The sequence below is a fragment of the Microcaecilia unicolor genome, chromosome 1 (genome assembly GCF_901765095.1).
Source record: "Microcaecilia unicolor chromosome 1, aMicUni1.1, whole genome shotgun sequence".
NCBI classification, from domain to species: Eukaryota; Metazoa; Chordata; class Amphibia; order Gymnophiona; family Siphonopidae; genus Microcaecilia; species Microcaecilia unicolor.
Window position 1 is genome coordinate 41,739,697 of NC_044031.1, and position 24,804 is coordinate 41,764,500.

Genomic DNA, 24,804 nt, shown 5'->3' on the forward strand with positions numbered 1-24,804 from the left:
TGCACAATCAATTTCATTAAGGTCTGTGGCCAAAACTGTATAACTCTTCCAAAACTCCTGCCTCACTGTACACAAACTAACACAGAGTCCCCCTAATGGCAGACTTTCAGAGTAAAAGATGAATATTTTGTCACAGAAAACAAAAATTAACAGGGGAGGCTGGTCTGAATTACAATAAAATTCTCATTTATTGAGCTCTCCAAAAATGTACAAATACATTCAAAAGAAATAATGGGAAAACAATGAGGTGGATAGTTACAAAGTGAAACCGTTATAGTATACCATAACAGCAATATAGTGTGTCCTGACTTGAGGAAGGAGGTTTTGGCCCCAAAAAGCTAATTTAAAAAAATATTTAGTCCAATAAAATGGTATCTTATTTTCCATTTTGTAATCATTGGAATATTTCAGTTTTTAAAATTTACATCTGTTGTCTTTACATTTTGCACAGTACTGGGGTACATTCATTGCTTTCTCTTTCTCTGGTGTTACACTGTATGCAAGGTGTCTGACTTCTTGGGGGTTCAGTTTAATTTTTATTTCTGTTTTTTATTTTGTAGTTACTTATTCTATACTAAGGTGCGTTAGCGTTTCTAATGCGCCTTTAAAGTTAAGCTGCATTAAACGCTAACGCTCCTATACATTTCTATGGACGTGTTAGCGTTTAACGTACATCAACCATTTACACGTGTTAAAAACGCTATCGCGCCTATAGGACACCTTAGTAAACGTAGGCATGGGTGAGGGTCTGTGCTCAGCGTTTGTGAAAGAAATATGGTTTTCTGTTAGCACCGGCTGCACGATCGATCTGTTTTAATCTGGTTTGTTTAGTTTTCCAATAGGTTTATTGATGATCTAGTGCTCACTGCAGTGTTTGTGGTACTGTCTTTTCCTAGGTAGGTGCTTGTTGTGTGACTTGTGGAAGTTACTGCTATTCTGGTATGTTGGAATTGCTCTGTAGGTCCTGAGTGACGTTTGTAGTGTTTTGTATTACTTCACACTGCCTGGTATTGCATTTGGACCACAGCTTTCTCAGTAATAGCTCAAGGCAAGTTACATTCAAGTACAGTAGGTATTTTCATGTCCCCAGAGGGATTACAATTTAATGCCCAGATGATCGAAAGCCCCGCAATGTTCCAAACAGCGCTCTAAAAATAGCGCTGGAACGGCGTGCAGCGTTACCACCCCCTATGATCAGAGATATTAGCATGCAAATTTATGTGCGCTATTATCACTGATCATACGGTAAAGTGCAAGAGAATTGCTCAGGCACAATCCTCCCACGCTTGTTTGCCAGGTCCAGGCTGTCAAAACCCCAGACCTGTCAAACACAGGGGCTGGAGGTCTGTAGGAACACCAGACCCCAAACAGCAAGGCCCTGGAGGCCTAGTGCCCCCCCCCCCCAACTCCAAGCCAGCAACACAGGGGCTTGGAGGTTCAGCAGACCTCTAGTCCCTCCGGTGGGTCTCCAGCCCCCCCTAACCCCCTCTCTCATCCCTCCAAAAAAAGCCCTGGTGGCCCAGTGGGCCTCAAATCAAGCTCCCCCAACCTGGAGGTCTAGCGGCCCTCTTCCCCGCTCCCCCCATACCTTTGTCGGAGGAGGGAGGTAGTATACTCCCTCCTCTTCCAGTGCCGCCTTGAAAATGGTGGCGCCCAGCCCTGCCCAGTGCATTCTGGGATATGCTTGGCGGAGCTTCACACCATATAAGGGAGGGCGTCACCATTTTCAAAGCGATGCTGGAAGAGGAGGAAGTGTACTACCTTCCTCCTCCAACAAAGGTACAAGAGGGGTGGGGAAGAGGGCTACTAGACCACCGGGTTGGGGCGGCTTGATTTGCAGCCCACTGGGCCACCAGGGCTTTTTAGGGGGGATGTGGAGGGGGGAACTTGGGTTGGGGGGACTGGAGGTCCGCTGGACCTCCAGCCACCGTGTTGCTGGCTTGGGGGGGGGGGGTTAGGGTTCCTGCTCCTGCAGGTGGGCTGTATTGGGGGGAATGGGGGGCCTGCTAGCATGCAAATGCATGCTGGACAGGGCTCACCATTCCTCCTCAATGGTCTGCAACCCTTAACGCCAGTTCTGAGCTGGCGTAGGGATTGCCGCAGACAGCGTACCAATGTTTGGTGTGCTACCTGCTGATCATTGGGGAGGAATATGTTTAGCATGCATTTGCATGCTAGTTGCGGTCAGAGCCCACGAGCATGTTGTTTCACGTGCTCGGGGGCTCTGGTCATGGGGCGGTAACAAATGCAGGCGTTAGTATGGCGCTAGTAGCCTCTTGCACCTGCGTTTACTTCTGATCATTGGCCCATAAGTTTTGTATCTGAGGCAATGGAGGATTTAAGTGACTTGTCCAAGTTCTCAAGGAACATCAGTGGGATCTGAACCCTGGCTTCCCTGGTTCACAGCCTACTGCTCTAACCATATTTGGTAAGTCATCAACAAACTAAAGGCTAGCAAAGCTGAAGCTTAGTGGCCATTTTGCAACCTGCCAAAAACATTGATAGGTAAATTATTGTAATGGTTGTCAGTAACTTCAATTTCTGTTACAGTATTGTTCACATGGCCAACAGGAATACGCAGGACTGGGGAGCCAGGGGTGACTGACAGCCAAGTGTTAAAGTACCTGCATATATTTCCAGAATATTGTAAATCCTATTCTGTCCAAAGACAAAAAGACTTTGAATGGTTTCACCGACAAAGCTCAGCTTCAAACTAAAAACCTCGTGGACACCAGTTTTAACCTGCAAAATTTCTCTCAGCTACACTGTTTTATTCTTCTCATTTCAATATAAACTAGGCATTGTCCGTTCCACTCAGTCACTCAGACATGAGAACCACAGCTGCCTACTGACAGACCATCATGCCTAGTTTCCACTGCATGAACCTATGACTGCTGAGGCCTTTTTCCTCCCTTGTGGAAAAATTAGAAAAATAAAAATATAAGTAAATTAAAAACGGTATACTAAGATGTTGAAGTGAGAAGAATTGAACAGTGTAACTGAGAGAATTTTTGCAGGTTAAGGGTTCTGTTTACTAAAGCGTTAGTGTTTTTAGCGCGCCTACAATTAGCAAGCACACTAACCGTGTAGGTACCTATAGGGATATTGTAGGGGTGTTCATGGTTAACAAGTGTTGAAAATGCTAACGCGCTTATAATGCGGCTTAGTAAACAGGGCCCTAAAATTGGTGTCTACGAGGTTTTTTGTTTAAATCCTATTCTGTTCAATATGTTGCATTGTTTTCATTCTTTTTTGGTACATAATACCAGTGGCATAGCAAGGGCGGCTGCCACCCGGGGTGGTTCGCTGCTGCGCACCCCCCCCCTCCCGGGTGCAGCACAACACCCCCCCCCCCACTCGGCGCATCGAAACCCCCCCCCCCGGGTGCAGCACGACACCTCCCCCCTCGACGTATCAAACCCCCTGCCCCCCCCCCCCCCCCGGATTGCATTCTAACCTGCTAGGATCTGCGTCGGTTCCGCTGGTTCCCTGCTCTCTCTGCCGCAGAGGGAGCAGGGAACCAGCGGAGCCGACACCCCCCAGCGGCGTGCACCCGGGGCAGACCGCCCCTCTTGCCCTCCCCCTTCCTACGCCACTGCATAATACCATCAGTAACAGAAGACCTGGGGTTCCTCTCTACTGTGCTCAAGCCCCCTACTGTCCCCACTTTTTTTTTAAGAGTGGTGCTCACACAGAGGGAGCAGTGTTCCCTTTTAAGCTGCACTAAACATCCAGTATCTGAGTAAAATTCAGAGTAACTATAAACAACAGGTGAACAGCTAAGGGAAGCTTGCAGAGTATGGGTCATGGAATTGTTGCCATCCTCCCTGTGAGAGGGGTTTTTATCTTTTTAATTTGTAGAAGCAATTTATCGAAAATCCAAGCACCAGAAAAAATATACAACTGTAGCAAACATATAACAGGCTTCTGTGAAATGTATTGGATATTTTCCTGCCTAAATTAATTGTGAAGAGTATTTCTCTAGTTTGACCAGCAGATGGTGCATGTTTATGCTTAAAGCTTGTAAGCTCTTTGAGCAGGGACTGTCTTTCTTCTATGTTTGTGCAGCGCTGCGTACGCCTTGTAGCGCTATAGAAATGCTAAATAGTAGTAGTAGTAGTAGTAGTAAAGCTGTTAAAGAGGACTGACTTCTCTTTCTTTTATTTGGCACACAGATAATAGGAAGTGCCTGTAGTGATATAACCAGTTTTTATTTGAAACTTGACTGTTCAGGGCTCTGATTGGCCTGAAGTTTGAAATTATCTAGCAGCACTGTTGCTAGGGTTGTGGTTTTCCCGCCCAATTGGGCGGCTTTCCGCGACCCGCTGTGGGAAATTTTAGCCCGCTGCAGGTCGCGGGTTTTTGGGAGGTTTTTGATTTCGTTGGGTGGGTTTTTTCTTCATCGGCTGCGGGTTTTCTCGCCCCGTGGGGGGGGGGGGCGTGGTCAATGACGTGTTAATGATGTGTTAATGACGTCGGTGACGTGGGCGGGGTTGGTGACGGCAGGGGCGGGGTGTGCGGTTTTGGGCGGGTTTTCAACTGGTTTGGGGTCGGAAAATTTATTTAAACCTGGCAACCTTGTCTAGCAGATGCTGGCTGTTGCTTCAGCCTTAGCCCAGGAGGAAAGAGAGACAGATCTCTTTGCTGAGGCTCAGTGAATTATATGTCCTGACCTTCCCAGGTACTGTTTAGACAGTATATAGATGTTTAGTTAGTGTTATAATCGATCCATATTTCAGTTACCTGTTATTGTTTGCTGATTGCACATTTTTTGTTCATTGTGACAATAAACCTGTTTAGTTTGTTGACTTTGCTGTCTGGACTGATAAAGAATCCTGGTGGTTTGTGTGTTGGATCTGTGAGTGCTTTCTGGAAACTGTGGGACCACTGGGAGTCTGGCCCCAGTAACCTAGAAATCACTAGGGATAATTTGAGAGTGGGAGACTCACCTAGAGGTGGTTGTGACCCAGCTTGTGAGAGGAGGATGCTAATGTAGAGCACCAGCAGCAGATGCAGGTGGACCTAATCTGTGCTGGGGATAGATCCTTAAGTGACTGTGGGGTAACCCCAGGTGAGTGGCTAGGCATTTTGTGACAGCTTCCATAGACCATACCGTGCAGGGATACACCAGGAGCACAAGAACAATAACAGGTTTCCATAGTTTTAACAAATGTGTTTAAACAAAGACAAAAAATCCTATCCCACCCCACCGCCCTTCCCCAATTTGTGGAAGATGATAAACCCCCAAACCAAAACAAGACAAGTAGTGTGTGTGTGTTCGTGTCTGTGTATGTATCTGTAAGAAGTGCTCACAAAGTAAGGTAACAAAAACTGTTTTCTAACATCAATTCAGTCTTTTGCTCGTAAAGAAATTTTTTTGCTCATGCCAACTCAATCCTTAGAGGGAACATTGAATTCTGCTGTCATTGTTGCTGTAACTTTGTCTCTGATCCTTTGGCTGGAAGTACTGGGCATTTAATTGGCTCTTTGCTTTTGCCTTAATCTTTCTGACTCATGGCTTTGAATGCTTCTGGATGAAAGTGCTATAAATGTCTTTTTAGATTGGAAGCTCTCAGAGCATTTTTTTTAATTGCTGCCTGAATCTGTTCTGATCTTGGCATTGCAGCTTTTGTCTTCATCTGGGTCCTGTGTCATACACTGACACACACTATTTTCCATCTAGAATCATGGTGAAATGCTCAAAAACAGCTGACTTCACGGGAAACTTCTCTAACATTATGAATTTATATTTTAAAAACTGTCAAACAAAATTCCAAATATGTTTCCTTCCCTTCCTTTCAGTTACAAGCTGAAGAAGCTAATGACCGACCGAGGTAGGTGATGGTCTTAAATATTGGCCATCCACAAATCAGAGCACATCACATCAGGTGGGTGAATTCCTATTGGTTAATGGCCCTGGAAAAAGCAAACTGATATTAGGCTTAAATTTTTTTGTCCAGAATCTAAAGTACTGGTAAATATAACAATAAAATTATATAAGGCTTGTTTTCTGTGTAACTGTCAAAACTTGACCAATTTCAATAAAATTTGGGATTTATCATTTGCTAGAAACCTACATTCATGCTGACCACTTCACCTAAACAATGTCACCACCATCTAGCGATTATTGTTATGATACACACAGATACCATTTTGCTTTAAACATAAACAGTTATCATGGTTCTCAGTCAGGAGGATCTGATCCTTATTAAAAATTTGCACCTGGAGAAAGGTTATGGTTCTCATAGACTGCAGAAATGGGATGGAAGAGGGTAAGCGTAGAATATATTTGGAAGAAATTGTGAGAAACAGTCATAAGTCAAGAAGCAACAGGGTCCGATCATTTTGCACTGAAGAAAACATTGTGACAGTTGACAAACTTGTGAGTTTTAGGTGCATCCTCTTGACTCAGCACAAGTCCATTCATAAAATTAGTCAAGCAACTGGCACTTCTTAGTCAGTTGTGTTTCGAATCATCCACAGTGATCTTGACCTAGGGTGTCTTAAGTAGAGGTGAATGCAACAGCTAACCGAAAACAGCCGCATTGCTCATAGGACATTGTCCAAGCAATTTCTTCGCAGGTTCCCCCCACGTGCTGTCAATTTAATTTGGTTTACAGATGAGAGAATTTTCATGGTTGAACCACTTATCAACTCCCAAAATGACCAACTTTATGCACAAACTGCAGTGAAGAAACACAGTATTGCTGTCAATCACCTTCTGAGTACTAGCTCGACATTCAGCAAATTGGTCGTTTCCATATCATCAAGCTGATCAATCCATAGACTGGTGGGTTGTGTCCATCTACCAGCAGGTGGAGATAGAGAGCAAACTTTTGCCTCCCTATATGTGGTCATGTGCTGCCGGAAACTCCTCAGTATGTCGATATCAAAGCTCCATCCGCAGGACTCAGCACTTAGAGAATTACACCCACGAAGGGACACTCTGCCCAGCTCACCACCGCCGAAACGGGGGAGGGGAATTAACCCAGCTCATCCCCACACAAGTGGGGGAGGGGAATCCGTCCAGCTCATCCCCGCGGAGCGGGGGAGGGACACCACACCCGCCGATGCGGGGGGGATCTGGCTTATCCTGCAACCGCAACCGCGGGAGGAGCTGACTGACCCTAACACCGCCGAAGCGGGAGGGGTACAAAGCTGCCCTACAGCCGCACGAAGCGGGAGGGAGTGCCGGCAGAATTTTAAGTCTCAATCCAGCCCCGTAAAACTGAGGGGAGAGGAATGCAGCAGCTCACTGTAACACAAACTCGTCTTAACTCTTGAAGAATCCAAATGAAAAAACTTGAACACGAAGTCTTTCTGAAGTAACTGAAGACTAAACTTGAACCTGAAATGCAACCAGAATAAAAACAGTACAGATATCTGGGAGGGGCTATGGATTGATCAGCTATGATTAATGGAAAGAAAATTATCAGGTATGATTATACATAATTTTACCTTCCATATCATCAAGCTGATCAATCCATAGACTGGTGGGATGTACCGAAGCAGTACTCACCCAGGGCGGGACATTGAAATCCCTGACCTCAACACTGAAGCTCCAAACCGGGCCTCCGCCCGTGCAGCCACAGTCAAACGGTAATGCTTGGAGAATGTATGAGCCGAAGCCCAAGTTGCCGCCTTGCATATCTCTTCCAAGGAGACGGATCCGGCCTCTGCCATCGAGGCCGCCTGAGCTCTCGTGGAGTGAGCCTTCAGCTGGATAGGCGGCACCTTCCCCGCGGCCACATAAGCCGCTGCAATGGCTTCCTTGACCCATCTTGCCACTGTAGGCTTAGCAGCCTGCAGACCCTTACGAGGACCTGCAAACAGGACAAACAGATGATCCGATTTCCGGAAATCATTGGTCACTTCCAAGTATCTGATGATGACTCGTCTCACATCCAGATATTTAAGAGCAGAGTACTCCTCTGGGTAGTCCTCCCTACGAAAGGAAGGGAGACAGAGCTGCTGATTCACATGGAAGCGAGAAACAATCTTGGGCAGGAAGGAAGGCACTGTGCGAATAGTCACTCCTGCCTCAGTGAACTGCAGAAAAGGCTCTCGACATGAGAGCGCCTGGAGCTCGGAAACTCTTCTGGCTGAAGTGATAGCCACCAAAAAGACTGCTTTCAACGTCAGGTCTTTCAGAGATGCCCTCGACAAGGGTTCAAAAGGCGGCTTCTGCAATGCTCTTAGTACCAGGTTGAGATTCCACGCAGGCACCACTGAGTGCAGAGGAGGGCGCAGGTGATTAACTCCCTTGAGAAAGCGCACCACATCTGGCTGCGAAGCCAGGGAAGCACCCTTCAGGCGGCCCCTGAAGCAAGCCAGAGCCGCTACCTGGACTTTAAGGGAACTGAGCGACAGGCCTTTCTCCAGACCTTCTTGCAGGAACGCCAACACTGAAGAAATTGGAGCAGTGAAGGGAGAAAGTGAGCCTGCTTCACACCACGCTGCAAAGATACGCCAAACCCTGGCGTAAGCAGTAGAAGTAGAGCGCTTCCTCGCTCTCAGCATAGTGGCGATGACCTTGTCTGAGAAGCCCTTCTTCCTCAGACGCTGCCGCTCAATAGCCAGGCCGTAAGACCAAAGGGGGAGGGATCCTCCATCACCACGGGACCCTGATGTAACAGGCCCTGCTCCACTGGCAGCCGCAGAGGATCGTCGACTGAGAGCCTGATCAAGTCCGCATACCAGGGACGCCTGGGCCAATCCGGACCCACCAGGATTACCCTGCCGGGATGCTTTGCCACCCGGTCTAGCACCCTGCCCAACATGGGCCAGGGCGGGAACACATAGAGAAGCTCTTGTGTCGGCCACTGTTGGAGAAGAGCATCTACTCCCAGGGATCGAGGGTCCCGTCCTCTGCTGAAAAAGCGCGGCACTTGGCAATTGGCCGATGACGCCATCAGATCTAGGCTCGGCTGGCCCCAGCGCTTCGTAATGTCCAAGAACGCCTGAGCAGATAGCTGCCACTCTCCGGGCTCCAAGGTATGGCGACTGAGAAAGTCCGCCTTGACATTCATGACTCCGGCAATGTGGGCCGCTGAAAGCTGCTCCAGGTTCGCTTCCGCCCACTGGCAAAGATTCATAGCCTCCTTGGCTAGAGGGGCGCTCTTGGTACCTCCCTGGCGGTTGACATAGGCCACAGCCGTGGCATTGTCCGACAGGACCCGTACAGGCTTCAACACCAGTACCGGGATGAACTCCAAAAGCGCCAACCGAATGGCTCTGAGTTCCAGGAGGTTGATAGACCACTTTGCCTCTGCAGGAGACCAGAGCCCCTGCGCTGTCCTTCCCAAGCAGTGGGCTCCCCAGCCCGACAACGAGGCGTCCGTCGTGACGACAATCCACTCTGGGGTCACCAGAGGCATTCCCGCAGACAACTTGTCTGTCTGCATCCACCAGCTCAGGGCCTTGCGCACTGCTGGGTCCAAGGGAAGGCGCACAGCATAATCCTCCGACATCGGAGTCCAGCGCTGCAGCAAAGAGAGTTGAAGTGGTCTCATATGAGCCCTGGCCCAGGGCACAACTTCCATCGTGGCCGTCATAGAGCCCAACAGCTGCACATAGTCCCAAGCCCGAAGGGGAGAGGCTACTAGGAACTGGTCCACCTGAGCCTGAAGCTTGACAATCCGATTGTCTGGCAGGAACACTCTGCCCACTTGGGTGTCGAATCGAACTCCCAGGTACTCCAGGGACTGAGTCGGGCGCAGCTGGCTTTTCTCCCAGTTGATGATCCATCCCAGGGAGCTCAAAAGAGCAACTACCCGGTCCACAGCTTTGCCGCACTCTGCTTAAGAGGGGGCTCGGATCAACCAGCCGTCCAGATAAGGATGGACTTGTACTCCTTCCTTTCGCAGGAAGGCCGCGATGACCACCATTACTTTGGAAAAGGTCCGCGGAGCAGTAGCCAACCCGAAAGGGAGGGCTCTGAACTGGAAGTGTCGTCCCAGGACTGCAAAACGCAGAAAGCGTTGATGAGGAGGCCAGATGGGAATATGCAGGTACGCTTCCTTGATGTCCAAGGATGCCAGGAACTCTCCTGCCTTCACTGCCGCTATAACAGAGCGGAGAGTCTCCATGCGAAAGTGCCGCACTTTCAAGGCCCGATTGACCCCTTTGAGGTCGAGGATAGGCCGGACAGAACCTCCTTTCTTTGGTACCACAAAGTAAATGGAGTAACGTCCCTTGCCAAGCTGACTTTCTGGCACCGGAACGACCGCGCCCAGGCGGATCAGATTGTCCAAGGTCTGCTGCACTGTCACAGCTTTGACCGGAGACTTGCAGGGAGAGAGTACAAACCCGTCTTTTAAGGGTCGGCAGAACTCTAGTTTGTAGCCGTCTCTGATGACTTCCAGCACCCACGCGTCTGAAGTTATTGTGGTCCACTCGCCCAGAAACGAGGACAGCCGTCCTCCAATCTGCACTGGGGCGTGGACCAAGACCCCGTCATTGGGTACGAGACCCTGGGGGAGGACCGGAGGGAGCACCTCCGGGACGGCGGTCTCTGCGAAAGGAATGCTGCTTGGGGGAGAAATTCCTCTTGAAGGAAGAGGGGGCGGAGGAACCCGACTTGCCCGGGCGGTACCGACGGGCTTCCTGCAACCGTCCTCTGGAGGTACCGGGACGAGTACTAGCCCGAGCCCTGACCTCTGGTAATTTCTTGCCCTTAGACGTGCCGAGATCGGTCACGATTTTGTCCAGCTCAACCCCAAAGAGCAGCTTGCCTTTAAAAGGCAACCTAGCCAGGCGGGATTTAGAGGCGTGGTCAGCAGACCAATGTTTCAGCCAAAGCCACCGCCGCGCAGAGATTGTCTGAGCCATGCCTTTCGCTGAGGCCCTCAAGACATCATACAGCAAGTCTGCCAAATAGGCTAAGCCCGATTCCAGGGCCGGCCAATCAGCCCTCAAGGAATGATCCGAGGGGGAAGCCCGCTGCACCATAGTCAGGCACGCCCTGGCCACATAGGAGCCGCAAACTGAGGCCTGCAAACTTAAAGCAGCCGCCTCAAAGGACGACCTTAAGGCCGCCTCCAATCTTCTGTCTTGGGCGTCCTTTAGGGCCGTGCCACCTTCCACCGGCAACGCCGTTTTCTTAGTCACCGCAGTGATTAAAGAATCCACGGTAGGCCACAGATAGGCCTCACGTTCACTCACAGCCAAAGGATAGAGGCGGGACATAGCCCTAGCCACTTTAAGGCTCGCTTCTGGGACATCCCATTGAGCCGAAATTAAGGTGTGCATGGCATCATGCACGTGGAAGGTTCTAGGCGGGCGTTTCGTCCCCAGCATAATGGCAGAGCCAACAGGGGCTGAGGGAGAGACGTCCTCCGGAGAGGAAATCTTCAAAGTGTCCATGGCCTGTAACAACAGGTTGGGCAAATCCTCTGGGCTAAAAAGCCGCGCTGCAGAGGGGTCATCTGCTCCATCCGAGCGGGGATCCGTCTCCTCCAAGGAATCCGCAAAGGACCGTTGGGAGACCTCAGACACGCTGCCCTCATCTACATCGGAGGAGACAAATTCCTCCAAGGCCTGGGAATCAACCCGAGGGCGTTTACCTCTGGGAACCTCAACCTCTTTACCAGACGAGGGAGCAGGGGCAGCGTTGTACATGAGGAAGGCCTGATGCAGCAGCAAAACAAACTCGGGGGAGAAACCCCCCAGACTGTGCACTTCCGCAGCCTGGGCAACAGCCCTAGACGCACCCTCAACCGGCGCTCGCAATAGCGGGGGAGAGACATGCTGCGCATCCAAAATGGCGTCCGGCGCGAAACTCCGCGAAGGAGCCGCGCGGGAAGAACGGCTCTTAACTTTAGCCGCTTCTGTGCCGTCGCCCAAATTAAGGGCGTTCATGGCATTAATGTCTCCAACCTCAAGGGCGGCCCAAGAAGAAGCCGTCCGAGCCGCGTGGCCGGCCAAGATGGCGGAGGCGAGGAGCGGGGGATGGGCGTTTATGGCGGGAAAAAGCGCCACGCCGGAGGAAGGACCGGGACATTCATCGGTCACGAAACTGTCACCCAACAAGGGCGAATCAGGCTTTAAGACCCCCGCATCCCCTCTAGAAGCGCTCAAGCGACCCTTTGCGCCCTCGCCCTCCGACGCCATATGCCACGAGGAGAAGAATCGGGGAACCCCCTGCCCGCTATAAAAAGGTAAAAATTACCTGCTGTCCGCTCCGAGTTGTAACGACCTGGTGTCCCAGTGAGTAGCTGCAATAGACGCTTAAATAAACGTCGAAATAAACGCCTTTAAGGACGTTCAAAATTTTTTTTTTTTTAACGGAGCCAGCGGGAGGGGGGAGAAAAGGAGGGACCTGGCACCACCAGGTTTGCACTTGCTCAAAAGAGCCCTCAACCCCAGGCACTCAACAAAACCTAAAAATTAGGCTTGGAGGCCTAGCCAGAGCTGCTGCTGTGTGTGACCACCACCTGCTGAGATAGAGAACATACTGAGGAGTTTCCGGCAGCACATGACCACATATAGGGAGGCAAAAGTTTGCTCTCTATCTCCACCTGCTGGTAGATGGACACAACCCACCAGTCTATGGATTGATCAGCTATGATTAATGGAAAGAAAATTATCAGGTATGATTATACATAATTTTACCTTTCTCCATTGGAGTGTCCAAAATGGAATGAATGGAGCTTTTTTTGTTGATCCAGGTGCAAAGATTAATGGTGAGTACTATCATGAAATTTTACTATCATGGCAACTGCTACTGATGATTCAACATATCACTGACAACGTTTACATGTTTCAGCAAGACAGTGTACCTGCTCATTCTGCTCATGAAACCATCCAGCTGCTGCAGAGAATGACTCCAGATTTAATTTTGCTGGACTTATGGCCTCTTAACAATCCAGACCTGAACCCTGTTGATTATAGGATTTGAGGTCTTATGAAGCAACTTGCATATGAAAGGTTGATTCGTGCCTCTGACAACCTCAAGCAGCATCTTGGGAGAGGTGTGAATCAACTTGAGTCAGGGTGTCATTGATGCTGTGGTCGATCAGTAGAGAAAACAACAGAGTTAATGGGGACGATTTTGCAAATATATTCAGGATGATATATCCCAAGTTTTATTGAAATTGATCATTTTGACAGAATTATGCAGAAAACAATCTTTGTATAGTTTTTTTTAAATGCAGTGTATAAGTATAAAATGGTAAATTTAGCATATATTATAATGTAAGCTTTTATTTTGAAGCTGGAGTCCAACTCTAAATCCACCCAAAATTGCTTCTGATTCTAACTCCACAGCCCTGCTTTTTCACCATACCAGAACGTTTATTTCTCAAGTAGTCTCAAAACCACATTCCTTTACATCCTTGCCAGACCAGTCCAAACGAATGGGTAGTTGTGCTCATCCACCAGCAGATGGAGACAGAAAGAGAAAGTAGTTCCATGTGACTCATCCTCTTAAAGCCTTGTGCAGCTGTAGAACGCTCAGTATGTTCTGTGTTCAACAGATGGTAGATGGTATGCGCAGCTCCCTTCTGGTGCTTCAGTCAGCTTCAGGCTTGCATTGGGCAAAATCTCCTCACTATGTTAGAGGCTCACTTCCGCTTTGCAGTGCATGCTTGGTGCTGGGGTCAAACCCGGCAGTGATGGGTCCCTGCCCTTGTTATCCCTCTTCTTTTAGGTTGGGTCAGACTGCGGAGGTGTAGCGGTTCTCGCTTCAGTGGCAGGTTTGGAGGACCTATGTGCCCCTGTTTTTCTTGCAATCTTTACTCCTGAGGTAAGTTGTTTGGAGATTGCTCTGGGGGTCACTGTTTCATTTTATTTTCTGTTCACCAGTGCATGTCTGGCTTTTTCGCACCCTGTTTTTCTTGGCAGTACCGCGGTGACCATGAGAGCTTATATTTTCCTGCCAGCAGGACTCTTCATGACACAGCGTTTGGCCTCTTCTAGTGCATCTCTTTGGGCAGCGTATGTTCTTCCGGTCATCTCATCAACTGTGTTTTCTTCACCAGGTGACTTTTCTCTGGTTCCGCAACTTCTACAAAAGAAATCCCCCCAAAAAGGAATGTCATTCACGTGAGCTGAGCAGCAGGGCTCCTGTTTGGCACTGCTCCATGGTTTGGAGTGTTACGTAGCCACTGCTTGTATGGCTTGTTGGGTCTGTCCTGGTCTGATGGTTTGGACTTGTCCCTCTCTCAGGGCAGCTACCTGTATCTGGGCTCTCCTGGGTGCCTTCGTTCGGAGCAGGCTTGGGCTGATGGCTTCAGTGGTCGCCCAGAGGGTCAGACTTCTGATTTCATGTGTCCTAACAGTTCTCACCTCTAGGGTCTTCTCTTTTCAGTGGTTGTTCCAGAGGTCTCTATGCTCAGTTGCTTGTCTCTCAGACTGCCTGCAGGCATCTAAGTTGTCTACTTCTCCTGTTTTGTACAGCTGTAGCTGTATCCTTTCTTCTGTGGTCTTGGCACCACATGTCAGATCTGCAGCAGTCTCTTCTTTTGAGGGTGGACCTCTCATTATTGCGGAACAACAGCAGTCTCCTCCTTTTTAAGAGGCAGTCTTCTCCAGTATGTCTCCAGTACACCAGTCTGTTCTAGTCTGCATTGTGGACAACTATTGTATGGTGCAATCCCAGCAGATGCCTCCAGGATTTCTCAGCTGCAGCTGTCTCTTCTCTTCAGAGTTGCTGATTCCTTCGAGTTTGCTAATCGACAGCTGTCTCTTCTCTTCAGAGTTCAGACACCCCCTGGATTTCCTAGCAGCGGCTAACTCTTCAGTATTCCAGATGTCTCCTGGATTTTGCAGATCTGGCTGTTTCTTCTCTTGGGAGTTGCAGATGCCTCCTGGATTTTCACAGCTCTGGCTGTCTCTTCTCTTTGTGGTTGTAGGCACCTCCTGGATTTCACAGCTCTGGCTGTCTCTTCTGTTTTGAGTTTCAGACACCTCCAGGCTTTCATAGCTAGGACAGTCTCCTAGTTTGCAGACTGCTCATATAGTCCATGGTTTTGGCAGTCTCCCTTCCTTTGAGTTGCAGACATCTCCTGTGTTTCTTATCCACAGTGGTCTTCTTCTCCTGGATGTCTCAGCTACAGCAGTCTCTGCTGTTTGGGATTGCAGACATATCTTGGGTTGCATTCTGTGGAGTCTCCTCTCTTCAGAGTTGCAGACATTTCCGGGATTTTGCAGTGGCATCAGTCTTCTCTTTTCTGAATGAAGGGCGTCTCCAGTATGTCACTGTCACAGCGCTCTTTGAGCTTCTGTGTGGCAGATGTCTGTGCTGTTTCTCAGTTTTAGTGGCTTCCTTGATGCAGAGTTGCAGCGGTCTATTTCACAGCTTTGAAGTCGCATACATCTCCTCTTCTCAGCTGTAGCAGTCTCTTCTGGGTTGCTGTTGTCTTCTCTGCATGCAGCAGCACCGGTCTCCTGGGTTGCAGATATCACCTCAGTCTCAGCTGCAGCAGCCTCCTCTGTTCTGGACACAGACGTCCTGTATTTCTTGGCTGCAGCAGTCACCCCTTTTCAGGGTGCGAGCATCTGCTGTATTTAGCGGCTGCAGCAGGCTCCTTTATATGGTATGCAGATGCTTCCTTCATTTCCCAGCGACAGGCTCTGCTGTTTTCAGGTGGTGGCTGTCTCGTCTAGTTCAGCACTGCAGAAGTCTCATCGCCTTTAAAGTGACAGCCTTATGCTCTCTCATCAACAGCTGTTCCCATAAGCGTTGCCATACTGGGTCAGTCTAATGGTCCATCCAGCTTGGTATCCTGCTTCCAGCAGTGTCCGATCTGAGTCACAAGTTCCTGGCAGTACCCTGTTAGTAACAACTTTCCAGTCTCTGTGTTGCAGTTGGTTGCTCTGTAGCCCACATCAGGGGCCTGTTTGAGTTCTGGGTATCATTTGCTCTTCCTTGCTTAGGTGGCTCCTGTCTTAGGAGTGGTGGTCTGCTGGCATACTTCCAGATCCTGGCTGCTTCATATTTTCCAAGCGTCTCGCTCCAGTCTGCCTACTTTTCGATGTGGTGGGCGTATGCTTTTTTTCTGGACTATGGGAAGTCATCTAGCTTACAGCTGTTTATGTTTTTTCTGTCTCTTTCATCTCGGTGAAGGGCGGCTCTCATCGGCATCTGCCATGGGAGAGCTATTTGCGACCTACTACAGTGGTCTTCATTGTGCCTGCAGGGGCCTGTTCCTTTGGGGCCAGTGGTGGATTCTGCCGAGCTATGGCGGCCTGTTTTTCGTCAGTTCGCTTGAATTCGGGTCAGCAGAGGCCTGCCTTGCTTCTGCTCTGAGCAACTCCTATGCCTGAGGATTGGCCTGGGCACCTCTGTCTCTGTACAGCTCAGGTCGTCTGGATCAGGGCTCTGGCGATATGCATGCATGGTCTCTCTCTGAGATTTCCCTCCTGGTGGGGGTCTTGACTGGACTACAGGCGCTTTCAGCCGCAGAATTCAGTTATAGCTCTATATGGTCAGCTGCCTGCCAGTTCTTGAGGTTGTCCTTTTCTTAGGGGTTAGACTTTCTCTGTCTTGAGCTGCTTCTGGGCAGTCTGTCACTGGGTTCCTTTTGAGTCTGGTTCGTTGAGTTTTCCCTGGCTAGCCAGCGGCTCTTCTGGTTCCTTCACCTTTCTGGTGCACAAAAATAAATAAATAAAATTAGTGACCCAAACAAGATTCAGCTTGATGTTTTTTTTTTTCTTGGTGCCGGTTCAGCTATGGACTTCGCTGCAGACTTTGCATCGGTGGCCTGGAGGTTGTCTAGGGTATGGATTTGTTCTACTCTCAGGGATATTTGCATGAGTGTTGCAGAGGGAGGTGGTACTCCTGGGTCTTCCATACGTTGCTTGTGGTTCAGTTTTCTTACCCCTCTTTCGCCATTGCATTATCGTCCACCCCAGGAATCTCAATCCCTCTGGTGGTATCTCAGTCAGGCAGGATTGCTGGTAGGTAGGATTCTATTTCACAAGTTCTTAGCAGCAATTTAGCAGCTTCTTGGGGGTCCAGCTGGCTTATTTCTGAGGTTCCCAGTCCAGAAGCATGGATAGATGCTTCTCCTGTTGGACTGAATTTCTATGGTTCTTCCAGTCTTATTTGAGGAGGTAGTCCTACCCTATGTAGGCACTGTGGACTTGTGTGCATGCCTCACAGGTGCATCTCTGCCCCCCCCCCCCCCCCATAACATCTGATAATGTTCCTTATTTGCCTTCCTATGTAGCTTGTAGTTAGATAATATCTATTTAGAGCTGTCTTGTCTAGACTTGGAGTCAGAGGTCCTGCCAATCCCCTCCCCCATCACATTTCATGTCATAGGGAAGAGGACAGCAGGGCCTATGATGAGTGCCTGAATTGTGAAGCCCCCAAGTTTGTTGTATTTTATGTTGTCATTGTGGCTGCAGGCTTGTGGACATGCTGTGGTGGTGATGGTGACGGCAGCAGCATGAAGGGGGATAGATGGGTTGGTAAGGAAAATATGGGAATTGGGAATGAGAAGATGACAGGACCAGGTGGCAGTGGGGAAATGCAGCGTGTGGGGGAGGAATAGGGAGACTGAAGGGAGCTGGGTGGGATAGGAATGGAAGGGAACTACTGGAAATGGGGATAGGGACCTAGGAAGGTGGAATGGAGGTTAGGGAGATAGAGAGGACATGTTGGACATGGGGGCATAAGGAGATAGGTTAATAAAAATATGGATGGGGAGATAATGGCCACAGAGATGGGAACTAGGGATACAGACACACAAGGGGCATGGGGAGATGAGGGGGCATAGGAAAACATAGAGGGAGATGCAGGATGCTGGGGGAGACATTGGACATGGAGGAAAGGATGCAGAAGGGAAATGCTGGGCAAAGGGGGGAGAAGCATAGGGAGACGGGGGAAATAGGAGGAAGAAAGAGGGGGAATATGTTAGGGCATGAGATAGGGAGAGAGTGAGATCCTGTACATGGGGGGTGGGGTAAGAAGAGATCAAGAGAGGGTAAGACACTGGAGAAGGTGGGAGAGAGATATTGGATATGCGGGAGAGATGTTGGAGATAGAGAGAAAGGGAAAAGTTAGTGAAAGACTAGGAAATAATGGACTGGGGAAGGAGGGCTGAGGAGAGAATTGAAAAGTAGTAGACCAATGGAGTAGAAAGGGGGATTGAGGACTAGACAGTAAAAATTAAAAAAAAAAAAGAGGAATTAAACCTGAGAGGATAAAAAGGAAAATAAATGTAAAAAAGCGGAAAGGAAAAGATCAGTATCCAAGATGGAAGTGAAGAAAATAAGAGAGGAAAGAAGATGTGACAGACTGACTGGAGACCTTAGAAAGAGAGCTAAGAAAAGACAGAGGAAAGCAGAAACCAGAGACTGGGACCAACACGATTACAAAATAAAATGGCCAGTCAATTTAGAAAAAAAAATTATTTTTATTTTAGTAATTGGGAGATGTCAGTTTTGGACAATATACAACCTTCCCTCTTTTCGCCCCCCATGGTGCCTGAAATGCACCTACTTTACTTGACCACAATATAACCTTGTATTTGTTTCTCTCTACCGGACTTGGCGTACGCCTTTACGGTACTATATAAGCCACATTGAGCCTGCAAATAGGTGGGAAAATGTGGGATGCAAATGTAACAAATATATTTTGCACAGTACAGGGGGAAATGCATCTTTCTCTGATGCATGCAGAGTGTCTTCATTGGGTTTCAGATTAATTTTTTTTCTATATATTTCTACTTTTAGTTTGTAGACACTTACTCTATACTTAGTGAGGATCTACCTGTGTTCTGTGCTTGTGACTGAGGCCAGGTATATTTGTTAGCATAAAGCTTCTATGTAGGGATCTGTACTGTTATAATCTAACTTGTTCAGTTTTCCCAGTTCATATATATGGATGTGTTGGAGCCAGTTGAAATATTTATGGTGCTGCCTTTAATTAAGTAGGCTCATTTGTGTGCATTTCGGAAGCTGGTGCCATTATGGAACTGTAGATTGCTCTACTGTGTGTCTGTTAGTGGAATTGCCTAGTGGCAGTTTATTCACTCCTCCTCCCCATGGCTCTCTTGTTCTGCACTCCTACCTTGTGTTTCCATCCTTTTTTCTTTAAAGTATGTGATTTGCAGTGTTTATTGGAGAAATTATATCTTTATCTGTTTGTTATCCTGGTTTGTAATCTTTTTATTTGTTTTATATGATAAACCACTTAGGTATTTTTTGACATGGCAGTATATCAAATAAAGATGATGATGAATGACTAACTTTTGTAGGGTTTTGTATTAGTTCGCAATGTACCTGGTACTTGAGCGGGTTTATGTTACTGTTACTGAAATTACACCAGAATCTGAATTTTTTTTTTTTGTATGTTGAGTTCTGTATGTCCTAGTTCTGTACTGCACCCATTGTGGGAAGGGTTTCTGTTGATGCAAAAATAAATGTGAGAACCATTGCGCAGTTTATAACATAAAATGTGTTTTATATTTTGGTGTGAAACTGCATTGTGATTCTCACTTTTTCTTTTTGTTCATTTGTATGTGAACATCTTGTATCATCTTTTTTTTTTAAATTTTGCAGAATATATATTTATATTAACACAATAAATGAGAGGTGTTAGGTTGGAGCCACCAAGCCCTTCTTGTTTTTGTTGGAATTGGGGCTGTCGAACTGCTCTTATTTTTTGTGCAAGTGGGAGGCGATATATTGATGCAGTTGAGCCCCTCTTGTTGTTTGGCACGTTTACTGAATCCCCTACTGAAAATGTCACCGCACGCCACAATCTTTGGGTGGGAAACTGTCAAATTCGTCAAGCCATCCCATCATTTCCTCACCCTTCTTCCAACACATCTGTTTGCAGGGCCGGTCTTAGCAAGTGCGGGGCCCTATGCAGACCATCCTAGCCCCGCCCCCACCCTAGCTCTAGGGCCGGCCACCCCTCCCTCTGAGCTCCTGGGCCATCCCCAGGGCTCCCCAGCTCCCTCCCTCCCAGCTCCAAGGCCGGTCTCTCTTTCTCTCTCTCTCACCCACCAGCTCCAAGGCCTCCCTCCCTCCCTCCCACCCAGCTCCAAGGGAAAGAATGCTCAAAAAAACATACATTTTATACATCGCAAAGACAGTACAACAGAACACTGCTCAAAGAAAGCCAGAAAAAAAAAACAGATTACAAAATAAAAGCAGATTGTAAAATAAAACTTACTGTGTTAAAGTCTCTCAGTGGCTACTCACTCTCAAGTTCAGTATCGCTACAGCGGCAAATGAAAAAAAGTTACCTCGACGTCGGGTTAAAGCGGCCAGCACTGGTAGCAGCAGCAGTGAAAAGCGTGCGAGCTGCTCGGCGGCGCTTCGGGAGTCTTCCTTTCCCTCGTTCAGCTCTGGTCCCGCCCTCATGGGGACGGGACCAGAGCTGAACGAGGGAAAGGAAGACTCCCAAAGCGCCGCCGAGCAGCTCGCACGCTTTTCACTGCTGCTGCTACCTGCCGGCTGCTTTAACCCAATGTTGAGGTAACTTTTAAAATTCAGAGGGAGGGGGGGACTGGAGCTTGGGCGGTCGGGGCGGGGCGACTTCAGGCACGCTGCACGGGGCCCCCTTGAGCACGAGGCTCTATGTGGTCGCCTCGCCTTGCCCTAAGACCGGCCCTGTCTGTTTGTGTGCTTAAAAGTTGAATCTCTGAGTCTCTGTAACTATATGAATCCCACAAGGTCTCTGTGTACCAGTACGCTCTTTCAGTTCCCAGTCTCATAGTTCACAGCTGTAGTGTCTCAAACTTCCAATAGGTGGCAATGTTTTGTTTTTCTTATATTACACTACATTCCACAAAGTAGCAACATTTAGGGGCCCTTTTACAAAGGTGAGCTGAAAAATGGCCTGCGCTGGTGTAGATGCATGTATTGGATGCGCGCCGGTCCATTTTTCAGCTCACCTGCAAAAAAGGCCTTTGGGGGGGGGGGGACGACAAAAATGGACGTGCGGCAAAATAAAAGTTGGAGCACGTCCATTTCGGGCCTGAGGCCTTACCTCCACCTATTGACTTAGCGGTAAGGTCTCACGCGTTAAGTAAGTAGTTATGATCATCACAATTTATAATACTGTTCCTACATTTCCTTGTTTTTACTGTATTCTTTACCATGTAAGATGCTTTCTTTTACTATGTAAGCCACACTGGACCTGCTGTATGTGGGAAAGAGCGGGGTACAAATGTAATAAATAACCGGGCGGTAATCTTCAGTGCGTGTACACTGCCAATTACCACCCGGTTAGTGCCACACGGTAGAAGTATTGGACAAACGTAAAAAAATGGAATTACCACTCGGGGCTTGCAGTAACCGGGTAGTAGTTATAAATTGACGCGCATTGGATGCGTTTAGGCGCCTATCCAGCTTATTTTCGAAAGAGAAGGCCGGCCATTTTCCGACACAAATCGGGAGATGGCCAACCATCTCTCAAGGCTGGCGAAAGCGATATAATCGAAAGCCGATTTTGGCCAGCGCCAACTGCTTTCCGTCGCAGAGCCGGCCAAACTTCAAGGGGGCGTGTAAGTAGGGTAGCGAAGGCGGGACAGGGGCGTGCTTTGAGATGGCCGGCTTTGCCCGATAATGGAAAAAAGAAAGCCGGCCTTGACTAGCATTTCGCCGGCTTCACTTGGTCCCTTTTTTTTCACAACCAAGCTTCAAAAATGTGCCCCAACTGACCAAATGACCACTGGACGAATCGGGGATGACCTCCCCTTACTCCCCCAGTGGTCACCAACCCCCTCCCACCCAAAAATAAATAAATATTTTTTGCCAGCCTCTATGCCAGCCTCAAATGTCATACCCAGCTCCCTGACAGCAGTATGCAGGTCCCTGGAGCAGTATTTAGTGGGTGCAAGGCCCCCCACCCAGTTCCAAGGCCTCCTTGCTTCTCACCCAGCTTCAAGGCCTCCCAGCTCCAAGGCCTGCCCCCCCCCCCCCCCCCCCCCCCCCGAATTTTAAAAGTTTACCTCGTTGACGTCGGGTTACAGCGGCCGGCAGGTAGCAGCAGCAGTGAAAAGCGTGCAAGCTGCTCGGCGCTTCAGGAGCCTTCCTTTCCCTCTCTCAGCGGGACCAGAGCCTTCCTTTCCCTCGGCGGGACCAGAGTTGAGAGAGGGAAAGGAAGGCTCTGGTCCCGCTGAGAGAGGGAAAGGAAGGCTCCCGAAGCGCCGAACAGCTCGCACGCTTTTCACTGCTGCTGCTACCTCCCGGCCGCTGTCCCCGACGTCGACGAGGCGTTACCATTGTAAAGTGGCTAAATCTATTCTTTTCTGCTTTCAGAAAAGTCAGTGCTTCCTGTATAGCCTCCAGATCCTCAGTTGGCTCAAGAACTAGAAACAGGAATCAAACCAGGAATCCTGCATGGGACTGACATTGCCAGTAGGCCTTTCTGAAGGCTTAAGATTTGCACTGAGCTAGGGTTTACTTGCTATTGTATGGATCCTCAGGAGCTTAGCCGAGATTGGATAACAGAGCAGGTAGTGGGAGGCGGGGCTGGTGGGTGGGAGGCGGGGATAGTGCTGGGCAGACTTGTAGGGACTGTGCCCTGAAAAAGACAGGTACAAATCAAGGTAAGGTATACACAAAAAAGTGGCACCTTTCTTGGGCAGACTGGATGGACCGTGCAGGTCTTTTTCTGCCGTCATCTACTATGTTAAACTTTTAAAATTCAGAGGGAGGGGGAACTGGAGCTCGGGCGGTCAGGGTGGGGCGAGTTCAGGCGTGCCGCGCAGGGCCCCCTTGAGAAGGCCCTATGCGGTTGCCTCGCCCTAAGACCGGCCTTGTATATCAGTGGTTTTCAAACCTGATCCTGGAGTCACCCCAGCCATCAGGTTTCTGGAATATCCACAATGAATATTCATGAGAGAGGTTTCCGTGCAGTAGAGGCAGTGCATGCAAATTTAGCTCATGAATATTCATTGTGGATATCCCAAAAACTTGACTGGCTGGGGTGCCTCCAGAATTGGGTTTTGGAACCACACCGTTATAGAATACTACAGGCCACGCACACTTCAGGACCCAATGATACACCAACAGTTACAGCTGCCATTGACTTGATGTAACTGCTGACTTCTGCTAGTATTCTACAATGGCATCTTGGCATTAATCGCATGGCGTTGGGGCGCCTAAAGCTTGGTTCCAATTTATAGAATTGTCACCTTAGAGTCGTGAGAGAGAATTAAGAACATAAGAATAGTCCTACTGAGTCAAACTGATGATCCATCTAGCCAAGGATCCTGCATCCCAGGGCAAGCAGTGGCTTCCCCCATGTCCATCTCAATAACAGACTATGGACAATTCCTCCAGGAACTTGTCCAAACCTTTTTTTAAACCTAGATACGCTAACCGCTGATACCACATCCTCCGGCAATGAGTTCCAGAGCTTAACTATTCTTTTGAGTGAAAAAATATTTACTCCTATTTGTTTTTTTTTTATATTTCCATGTAACTTTGAGTGTCTCCTAGTCTTTGTACTGCTTGAAAGAGTAAAAAATTGATTCACTTCTACCCCTTCTGTACCACTCAGGATTTTGTAGACCTCTGTCATCCATCCCCTTTATCATTTTGGTCATTCTTCTTTGAACCTTTTCTAATTCTGTATATTTTTTGAGATACAGTGACCAGAATTGCACACAATACTAAAGTCGAGGTCACACCATGGAGCAATACAGAGGCTTTATTTATTTATTTATTTGTATCCCACATTTTCCCACCTTTTTGCAGACTCAATGTGGCTTACATAATACCGTTAGGCGATCGCTAGTTCTGGTATGAACAAAGTACAAAATACATAGTGATGTTATAGTAGGGTAGAGTTCATGTGTGACAAAAACATTTGGGGATCGTAAAGAGGAGGAGGAGATTTGTTATGTCCGGTATGGTTTTGGCTTCATTGTGTTGCAGGGTACAGGCATTTAGGTTGGATCTTGAGGGCATGCCTTGTTGAACAGGTTAGTTTTTAGTGCTTTCCGGAAGTTTAAGTGGTCATAAGTTGTTTTCACAGCGCTTGGTAGGGCGTTCCATAATTGTGTGCTTATATAGGAGAAGCTGGATGCATAGGTTGTTTTGTATTTGAGACCTTTGCAACTTATAGTATTCTTAGTCTTATTTTCTGTTCCTTTCCTATTAAGTTCTAGCATTCTGTTTGCTTTTTTTGGCCACCACCACAAACTAGGCAGAAGATTTCGGCATCTTTGCATTTGTCCACACATTATATAGCTACCATTTGGATGCCCAGTCTTCCAGTTTTCTGAAGTTGTGTTGCAATTTTTCATAGTCCGCATGCATTTTAACAACTTTGAATAGTTTTATGTCATCTGCCGATGTAATACCTCACTTGTCATTCCCATTTCCAGATCAGTTATAAATATACGTTAAATAGCATCTGTACTTGTACAGATCTCTGCGGCAGTCCACTATTCACCTTCCTTCATTGAGAGAAATGGCCATTTAGCCCTAGCCTCTGTTTTCTATGTAGTTCCCAATCCACAATAGAATCTAATATTGACATTTTAATTCCGCTTTACCAATGTGGCTCAAGGCGGATCACAATCCTGATACAGACCAAAGAGAAAATCCCTCTTATAACAACATATTTCCATTATGGTTATCATGATTCATACTTACTCTAGATATCTGTCAAATATGAGGTAAAAAAAAGAAAGCTTTTAACAGTTCTCCTAAAAGTATAATAAATGATATTGCAGATACTACACAGTAATTCATTCCACAAAGCCGAGCCCCTACTAGTTATACATAGTAACATAGTAGATGACGGCAGAAAAAGACCTTCACGGTCCATCCAGTCTGCCCAACAAGATAAACTCATATGTGCTACTTTTTGTGTATACCTTACCTTGATTT

General features: G+C 48.0%; 1 protein-coding gene across 4 annotated transcripts in view; it reads left to right on the plus strand.

Annotated features, from left to right (window-relative positions):
- LOC115465749 overlaps positions 1-24,804 on the plus strand; it is a 71,087-nt gene that overhangs the window by 10,949 nt on the left and 35,334 nt on the right. Inside the window, exon 2 of one of the 4 annotated variants that reach the window (XM_030196474.1) lies at positions 5,803-5,888. The exons of the other annotated variants lie outside the window; for them this stretch is intronic. The gene's annotated coding sequence lies outside the window, so the exon portion shown is untranslated. The remainder of the gene's footprint in view (positions 1-5,802; positions 5,889-24,804) is intronic. 4 annotated transcript variants of the gene reach the window in all.